At 37.5% G+C, this 9,315-nt stretch overlaps 1 long non-coding RNA gene across 2 annotated transcripts; it reads left to right on the top strand.

Annotated features, from left to right (window-relative positions):
• Positions 1–633: 633 nt before the first annotated feature.
• LOC102372623 lies at positions 634–7,467 on the top strand. 2 transcript variants are annotated; one of them, XR_323281.3, is made up of 4 exons: positions 634–769; positions 5,170–5,220; positions 5,501–5,670; positions 6,424–7,467. It is a non-coding gene; the product is annotated as an uncharacterized LOC102372623 (long non-coding RNA). The 2 variants fall into 2 exon arrangements; XR_323280.3 differs by lacking the exon at positions 634–769 and adding an exon at positions 920–1,066.
• The last annotated feature ends 1,848 nt before the right edge of the window (positions 7,468–9,315 follow it).

Here is a 9,315-nt window from a genome sequence, read left to right on the forward strand (position 1 = left end):
GGTCAGAATGTCAGTCCCCACTTCCATTAGCTGGTGGTGACCCATGGCTTGAAGCAACACTGTAAATGTCAGCTGAGCCTACAACTTCATGATGTGTTAGTACCCTGGACTTGCACAGTGGAAGAAAAAATCCTCTGCTCTCCTTCAATACATGTATGCTGGAGATAGGGTTTAGCTAGGCTCCTTTTCTATTGAACTAACTGACCATCTTGGGCAGGGTCAAACAAATGAACAGTATCAGTAATAACGTACTGTGTACTCTAATTAACATATCTCCTTTGGTGACCCATCTCTAATAATAGCAGTACGCTTGGTATAGCCTGAGACATGGGAATGGTTATGTCCTATATTCACTTGTTTCTTTATTCAGTGCTGTGCTAAGTAACAAACATTCTGGTGACATTGGAACAAAGGCAAGAATCACTTGCAAAGGAAGGAGTGAAAAACCTTCCTAACATATCTCACCTCTTACAACTTCATTTCAGGAACAAATGAAGGGCAAGATACAGGGAAACAAATCTTGGTTTTAAAAGAATGTTAATTAACAAATATGCTACAAGGCTTGTGAAAATAATTAAGTATAAATGTAGGACACACTAGAAATACAAAAATCACAATAAGGATTACTGCTACCTTGTTAACTCTCATCACTGCAATGCTACCCTCTTACCAGATCTTTTTTCCCATCGTGCTTTTCTAGGGCCAGCTGTAACCTTAAAGAATCCATTTTCCCCACTGTCAGCTGCTATTTCCACCTCTCTTCTAGTTGGTAAGAATTCTTAATTTCTTTATATCTTCCCCTATTTTTCCTCTTGCTATTCCTGAGGAGAGAGTGATTTACATAATTGTATATACCCTCAGCTCCCATGAACAGATGTTATGGACATCCTGGCTTTGTAGTCAGCAATGTAAAGAGAGACCTTAGAGTGGTCTCATTATGCTGCTCCTCCTATCTGTGTGGGAGCCAATCTAAGGGGTTTATCACCCTTCTGTGAGCTTACAGATACATAGTGGACTGGTTAAATGGCTTCAAAGGTGGCACTGCACTCCACTATGCAGTATTTTAGTGAGTATTCCCTTTCCTGCTCTGGAGTTCCCACTTTTATGGGGAGTAAAGTGTCTGTAGAAGTAGTGGGCAGGCATGTCTCTGTTAATGTGGCACTTGTGTAGGGGCTAGTAAGTGCTGAGGCCAAAGGCTTCCATAGGCTCATGACTGTAGAACCAAAGATGCCAATGTCTCTTCAATATGTTTCTTACTCTTCTTTTCAGACCTGGAAGTCTTCCTTACAGTTTAACATTTAATTAGGGCTTTATGACTATTGCTCTGCTTCTCACAGTGTATGATAATCAGAGGGCATTTGTTTAGTTCCTCTTCCTTCCTTCTGTGCCTTTCTCCCTTCCTGAAGTCTGTAATGAAGGCTTCTAGGGTTTAATGCTGATTGAAGCAGCATTATGGCTTATAACACTATATTATTCTTCCTATAGAGAGGGCTGCAGTGCAAAGCCAGAGAAGGAAAACGATTGTCCACATGGCAGTTAAAAATAGTTAATGGGGTTGGAGTCTGCTGACAAAACACATGAAAAGTCAGCTACTGGTACTGTTGTGTGTATTCTATTAAAGGAGCAAAGTATAGGGGTCAACCTGTGCTCACTTTACTCCCTAGAGTAACATCAGAGACTCCAGGCTCTATTACATTTTTCACCCTATTTGTTATCAAATATTTTCTCTCTTTCCCCTCTCTACTACTTTTTCACTGTCTCTGCTAACTGGGAATCCAATAATGTTTGATTTTTGAGCTGAACTTTCAAACTCACATGTTTTAAGTGGATCAAGCATTAAGCAAAACAAGTTCACTTAGGGTTTTCAACCTGAACTCCGCACATGTAACAAGCCGACTCCTGCAAAATTACTCATGTAAGTAGTCCTTGTTCTCAGAGGTAGTCTTCAGGATTGCTTGCAGCAGTGATGAATTACAGGATTAGCCCCTAGCAATTTATTTAAAAATGCCACACATTTGTGGCCTGATCTTGAAGAATAAGGCCATTTAAATAAATAAAGCTAAAGATATTCACTGTGTTCATGAAACTTAATGTACTCATTCAGGAGGATCCATTTAAACACATGAAATATCGACCTTGCTGTTTTCTTAAAGCAACTTTTTCATTTAACTTTTCTTCAGTTAACTTTTTCTCATCAAGACTGTGGAGTGAGTAAGTGTCTAAGCCAATACAGTAAAGGCCTCGTTTGAGACTGGGGCTTCCAGGGGTTATGACAATATGGGCACATCTACATATCGCCCTATGTCACCCTAGCGATGTACTATGTTGCCGTACAATGTGCTACAGTAACATAGCGATCCCGTGAATCTACATGTGATTGGCAGCTACTTCAACATAGTGGCGTATTACCCTGTTTTAGCTTGTCGTTACGGCGAAGTAGCGGTGAAAAATGACTGTGCGGGCAGTTACTGTTCTATGTTTTAGGACTTCTAAAAGGAAGTACTAAAGTACAGAGCCATAACAACATCACCATAGAGCAATGTGTAGATGCGCCTTATACATAATAACACAAATGTGGTGACTTTTACATGCGATTAGTACAATTGTTCAGGTGTGTTTTGTAAAGGCAGATAAAGGACCTGACGAAAACCCAGTGAAGTTAATGAGCATTTCTACCAGATCTTTAGTATCCTGACTGAAGCACAGTCCTAGAAGCACAGCTTCTTTAGAAAAAGGTTTCTCAGTTGGGCATGTTTATCAAAACTATTGTAAGAGGAAGAGCCCAATTTAACACCTGTTATGTCAGTGTAACCTGACTAGAAAGCTGTGCTTTTCTTAACATGACTGCCTTGTTCTGTGGCTTTTGTTGGTCTTTCCAAACATGGCTTTTTAGTATCTTCCAGCTTCACTGAATGCTCTAGAGTCAAAGTAAATCCAGCAGAATTCCAAAGGAAGTTTTCTCCTGTCTGATGCTGACTGACTGTAACACTTCCAGAGTATTGCTTACTTGCAAAATGCACTGTTCTAATTTTAGTTTTAGCGATTTAAATTATAAATATTTTATTTCACAGCTGTATAGGTCTCTTGTGTATAACTTATATGAACCCTTCCATTATTGCTTCTATTATGTCTTTTTGTAATTATACTTAATCATTGTTTGGTCAGACTGTAAAGCTCTAGTTTTCTTATGGATCTAAGTCAGACGATTTCATCCTTAATTCATGCCATCACTCCAGTTTTGTTTTGTTTCCCAAATCTAGGAGTTAAATATAGACTGTCTGTTATAATTATGAAGTTCCTGGATTTTTTTCAAATAGTATGCTCCACCTAGTTAATATTGATCTTCTGGTCTGATGTAGAAGGGAAAGATTGGAAGTTTACAGAAGCAAATTGTCATATTGCCATGATGGGATGCAGCAAGTAGAGGGAGCTGCAGAATAACATAGCTGCCTTCATTCAAAGCTTAATGTATTAGCTGCATTAGCCCTTTAATGTCTGCTCAGAGAGGTCGGGAGTCCTTATCTGCTGCTGGATGTGAGCTCAGCTCTATGCAACCTAATAAAAGGTTGAATCAGTGAGACCTTTGTAATAGACTCCATGAAGAAGAGAAATTCCAAAGATTGTAGGGGACTAATAGGCTTGAAAATATAAGGTTGGTTAGGGGACAAGAGGGTTGTGAGCATTCAGTGCAAAAAAGGAAGAAAATCAATATGAGTGTATCACTAAGAAAAATATTTTTAATGTGATAACCAGGGCTGGATGGTGGAGGGGAGGGACTTGCCCCCCCCCCCCCAACTTTGATTCCTGATCCACCCAAACTTTAAAACTATCTGCCTGGCAGTGGTAGCAGCATTTCTAGTCAGGCAGTGCTGAGGGAGACAATGGTTTTCATGGCTCATTGTGCTCTCCTGATCCCTTCTAAACTCTTTATTCCACATGTGTTATTGACTATCTCTTCTTTTTAATAGTCTTGATGTTCCACCAATCAAGCTATCCTTTGTTCTGCAATTCTGCTGTCTATCCACTGTTACTGATAATGAAGCTCCTATCCACAGTCCTGAAGACTGTTTTTAACTCATTTCAGTGAAGTTATATTTGTTTTAGCTTCAATACAGCCCTAGGCCCCTAGCATATTGTTTTTAACTGGAAAAAAATGTGTTGCCTCATATATCATGATGATACACTCCACCATCTCTGCCTTCCTTTTCAAAATTCTAGATCTGCCCATGGAGATACCTATACACATTTCAAATAACTGTTTGACTGAAAAAACTTACCTGCTTATCTTGTGTTTCTTGTTAAGATGTGTGAGAATAATTTGCCTTCTATAATTTAACTTCCAATACTTCCATAAAACCAAAAGTGTATATGAGCCTCTTTCTTTGATGTTTTCTTTTGAAAAAGCATAAAGGTTTGGTAGCAAGAACGATGTAAAAAAGCCGAAATATGACAGACTTAATGCACAGAGTTGGTGGATTATGTGGTCAAAGGTTTAAAAGATGATTGGTCACTCTTAACAACAGCTTCTTAACAGCTTCTTCATATTAAAGGGGTGCCAGACTTTCAAAAGTGTGACGTGATTTTACTGTGTAGTAAAATCACGTCACACTTCATGCCTTGTGACACTACTGCGCAATAGTAACAAGCTACTGTGCAGTCAGTATCTTGTGTAGATGCAGCCAGAGAAGTATTTCAAGAAAAAACTACTTCTCTTTTCACAGCAATAGTACTGTTTTCAAACATTTTTCTTGGATATTCAAGATGCTAATACTTTTGAATGGACACATCTCTGAACATCACAAGCATTTCACTGTATCTTATCATTGAATTATCTTGCAGATATTCACTTCTATGCAATCAGAATCCAGTTTTCATTTACTTCAATGTCATTCATCTGCCCTAAGAGAAATTAGGATAAGGCTCAATATGTTTAGCGTTGAAACAAAACAAGTAGCTTGGTTTTCTTGTGGTTAAAAACATGTATTCTATAGTTGTGAAAACAATTATGTAGAACTTGTCAAGTGAAGAGGTGTGATATTATCAGTTTCAAAGTAAAATCAATATACTGAAAATGGCAATATGACAATTTAAATAACACATTTTTCCCCTATATTCCATATGATTGTGAATCTTGAGGTATATTAACAATTGCTTTTGTATTTTTTTTAGCGAATGATTATACATTATCAGCTTCTGAAACTGATCACCAGGGATCAACAGGTAATTCAAGACTATATTAAAAATACAATATTTATTTCTCAAAATGGTTTTACTGTGTAACTTTTACTCTGAGGCTTGTTCTCAAACAGTTAGTTGTACGTGTTGACAATATATACTTGTGAGAGGACATACAGGTTTGTCATCATTATTTGTTCCCAACTGGATTAATGCAACTTTGTTTGAAACAATTAGATTATTTTGCAAATATTCATAGTTACAGCTTCAGAATTTACTTTTCATGAATATTTCCCATTATCTACTTATGATTTTCTGTTTCTAGGACATTCTTGCTGAGAGATTCATTTGCTAAAGTACTTGTGGAAAGGGCAGAAATGCATACAAAGTGAATTAGATTGAATTTGTTTGAGCAAATACTGGTGGACGAATATTCCCATCCATAGGAACCATACATGTACCAGGGATTTTGTCTAAAGACTCGACAAATTTCAAGTATGCATTTTATATTAAATTAATATTATTTGATTGAATGAATAGTTAATATAACTCAGCAATATAGATTGTATTTCTAATTGTCTCTGACTCATCCAAGATGCCATTTGGAATGCCCAGGTTTACAGCATTTCTTTTCAAAGGGAGAATAAGGTTTGGGTTACCCTGCAGTAGCAAATCAACTGATTTAAACCTTATTGTTTAAAAAGGTGTGGGAACTACAACATCTTTGAGTGCTCTAATCCTGATGGCCGTCTTGGTTATGGACATTTCTGTGATATATGTGACCTTGCCTTCCATTATAGACCCCCACCTTTGGCTTGAGGGCTGTAACTCTCACCAGTGTCAATTATCTTGTTGTAAGTGCCTGCAACAGTGGAGACTCTTGCTTTATCAGATGACCCCCTATTCTACATGCCAAATCCCCATTTGCCTAGTCTCTGAATTGAGTTTACTGACCCCTCCTGAAAGTCAAACCTAGATCTTTGCCTACATCTGGCAAAATGATTTTCCTCTAGACAGATTCAGTGTTTGCATAGTGTTAATTTTTTAGCAACTGTTGACATTTTCAAAAGAAGTAGTTCAAAATAAGTCAGTAGAAACTTTTAAAGCAACCTAAGGAGTGTTTTTGATGTATTCTTTCTGCACTGTACGTATGAGGAGACTGTTGTCTATTACCATGATTTTACTGAACACCTAGGTGTCACAAACTGCCATCGTTCAGTTGGAGTAACTTCTCTAACTTCTTTTCAGGTGCAACTGAAATCAGGATCTCTTTTTAAAAGATTGGACTTAGATGTACCAACTGTAAAACAATGTTCTCCATGAAGAATAGCATACCACTGTTTACCCCATCACCGTGTTACCCCACCACCTTTAAGTTATAGGTAGATTCTGTTCCCAGGACATTCACTTCTCTGGTGGAGTCGCACAGGAATATTCAACGTGGAGCAGGGGTTGTGCTCCCTTTTCTTTCCACACCCAGTCAGAATGAGCAGAACTCTGAGCTTCTAGAATTTGAAATGCTATTGCCTGATTTTGTTTGCCATTTGATTAAGCCACCTTTATTCAGACAAATTCTTTCAAACATCAATAAAAGGATTTCATGTATTAAAACTACAGGATTGGGCCCTTTAATAGGAAAACAATGCAAAAAAATTCCACTCAATACCCAAATCTCCTCTCACTCCCCTGGTTTTATGCCCTTGTTGCTCCACATGGGTGTGAGTGAGGTTATAACAAAGCCCCAAACAGGTAGAAATCAAGTTAATGCTGTGGAGTTTATCGCAGTTGTCAAGAATATTCTCCCATTCATGTGACTTTCTGCAGCAATGACTAGCTCAGGAGCAACATTTCATATTTTTCACTAATGCTTTAATTGAATTTAAGGAATTGGTTATGTTTTGCAAAGGCATAAATACCACATGAATGGTGTTCCTTCACAAAGATTATTACTGAGTGGATCAGATAAATATGGCCCACAAATGTGCTGATTTACTCCATCTTGTAAAGCAAAACAATTTACGTATACAATTTAAACATTCTTTCTCCTTTTTTTCCACTAACCACATCCCTTGTGTGTATAATTGAGATTTCCTTGCCACCCAGAAGATAGCAAGAGTGCTCTTTAGGGCTTCATATCTTTTCTAACTGGGCACAGCTGGAGCAGTGCGCTGTCGTCTTTAGAAACATGATCTGTGTGTGTATGTGCTTGTGTTGGGTTTGCTTTAACTCCTGTCAGATGCTGCACACCTCTCACAACACTAGGGAGCAGGCTGACACAACTCTTATTGATATAGTTCAAGCAGGCAGCTGTCTGAACCTGTCCAATCTGCTGTAAATGTAATAATTGTTCTTTTATTCTTTAATAAACACACCATACATCTTATCAAAGAGAAGGCAAGAGAGGGGAAATTGCATTTTTCCACACAGGACTGCTCCATTTTATTTTATATCCCGAGTAGCATTCTGTAAAGCCAAATGGTCCTCTTATTTTAAATTAGTGTCTTCTGGATTCCCTCCCCTCCCCCTTTTAGTCAAATTAACTTATTGATTAGAGCCCATTAGTATGTAATCGATTGTTAATTTGACTCGTCTTACAAATCATGTTTATGTATATCAATAAAAAATACATATTGAAGTCATGTCACGTTTATGATGCAGACTGACAAAGGGCCAGGGGGATTTAGAATTAAGCTTGTGCTCCATCCTGCTCATGTACAGATGTGAGAAAAGGTACAGTATTTTACAGAGTAGCTTGTAAATGCTGTGGGTGGTGAGAGAGCCTTTGGAGAAAAAGAAGGGAATGAGGAAGGCTAGGAAGGACTATTGAAAGGAAGAAGAATGCTTATAAAAATTGCTTTTCTATGTGCGAGAGGCAAACAAAGGGAGAAGTTAGTCTCTGATCTGATACGCATCAGACATTGTTTTGTATCTTGGGCAGATTGTTCCAGATTCAGAGCTGTATACATATCTGTATGGGTAACCTCAGGTCCTTTCCGTGAGAACCGTGGGTACTTTGTAAACTGCCATGTTGGTTATTTGTTTTCCTTTTGACACCCCAATAGAAATTATTTTCATTACTAGCATTCTTTCTGAGTTGAAAGACAAAAAGTGTGTGACATTCTTGAAGGTTTTCACTTGTATAGTCTTATGTAGTTAGTGGCTGAGATTACAAACTTTAATTATCAGCTTGCTTTCAATGGTCAGGGATCCATACAAATATTAATTAGCCATCTTGCTATTGTAAAAAAAAAAAAAAAAAAAGAAAGGGGGCGGGGGGGAGGAGAGGGGCAACCAAGGTGAAGAGGCCTGCACAAGGGAACATGCACAAGCCAATGGCAGAAAAACAACAAGCACGTTGCACTCCTTCTGCTAAGCATTCCCTACAATTGACTGTATCTAATGAAAATGCAGATGATGTTTTCAGATATGCAAAGAGGTTTTAAATTCCTTTTACAGCAGATTAGCGTTAGACCTAAGTCTTATTTCTTTCCTTATGAATAGTTTACTTGTGGAAAAAATCAGTTTCACTGGGGCTAAAACCGAGTCAAATTTGCTGACTGCTTTCATCCAAAAAAGGCTTTTATGAGAGGTCAAAACATTTTGTTTCAAATATGTCAAAACAAAGTGTTTTGAATGACACCAATTTACAAAATGCCCAAATATGATGAGAAGAGTGTTAAAAGAGTTTTTTAAAATGAAAATAAAATGTTATAGATCAAGCAAAACTCATGCACATTTTTTAAAGAACTTAATTGAGAAATTGCATTATTTCCATTACAGGCTTACCTAATATGATTTTTTTTTTATTTGTATTTTTCTTTTTGTTTGGCCAACAAACCAAACAAATCAATTATTCTAACAGCTTTCTTGTAGATAGCTTTGTTTTCTTCCAAATGTGTTTCAGCAGCAGACTATGACACTCCAGTGCTTGACAGATATAATCCATATGTTTCTCTTCTTATGAAATATGACTCTTATATAACAACTAAAAAGAGAAGGCCAGAAACATTTGCAGAACCATATAGCTTATTAGCCCCTAATCCATATTGGAAGAGACTTTAGTACAGTACAATATATGCTGTGCATGTGTGTAGATGGACAGATTAGTCTCTAAAAATCTGCAGAGTTGATTTTTTTCTT

The sequence above is a fragment of the Alligator sinensis genome, unplaced genomic scaffold (assembly GCF_000455745.1).
Source record: "Alligator sinensis unplaced genomic scaffold, ASM45574v1 scaffold97_1, whole genome shotgun sequence".
Taxonomy (NCBI): Eukaryota; Metazoa; Chordata; order Crocodylia; family Alligatoridae; genus Alligator; species Alligator sinensis.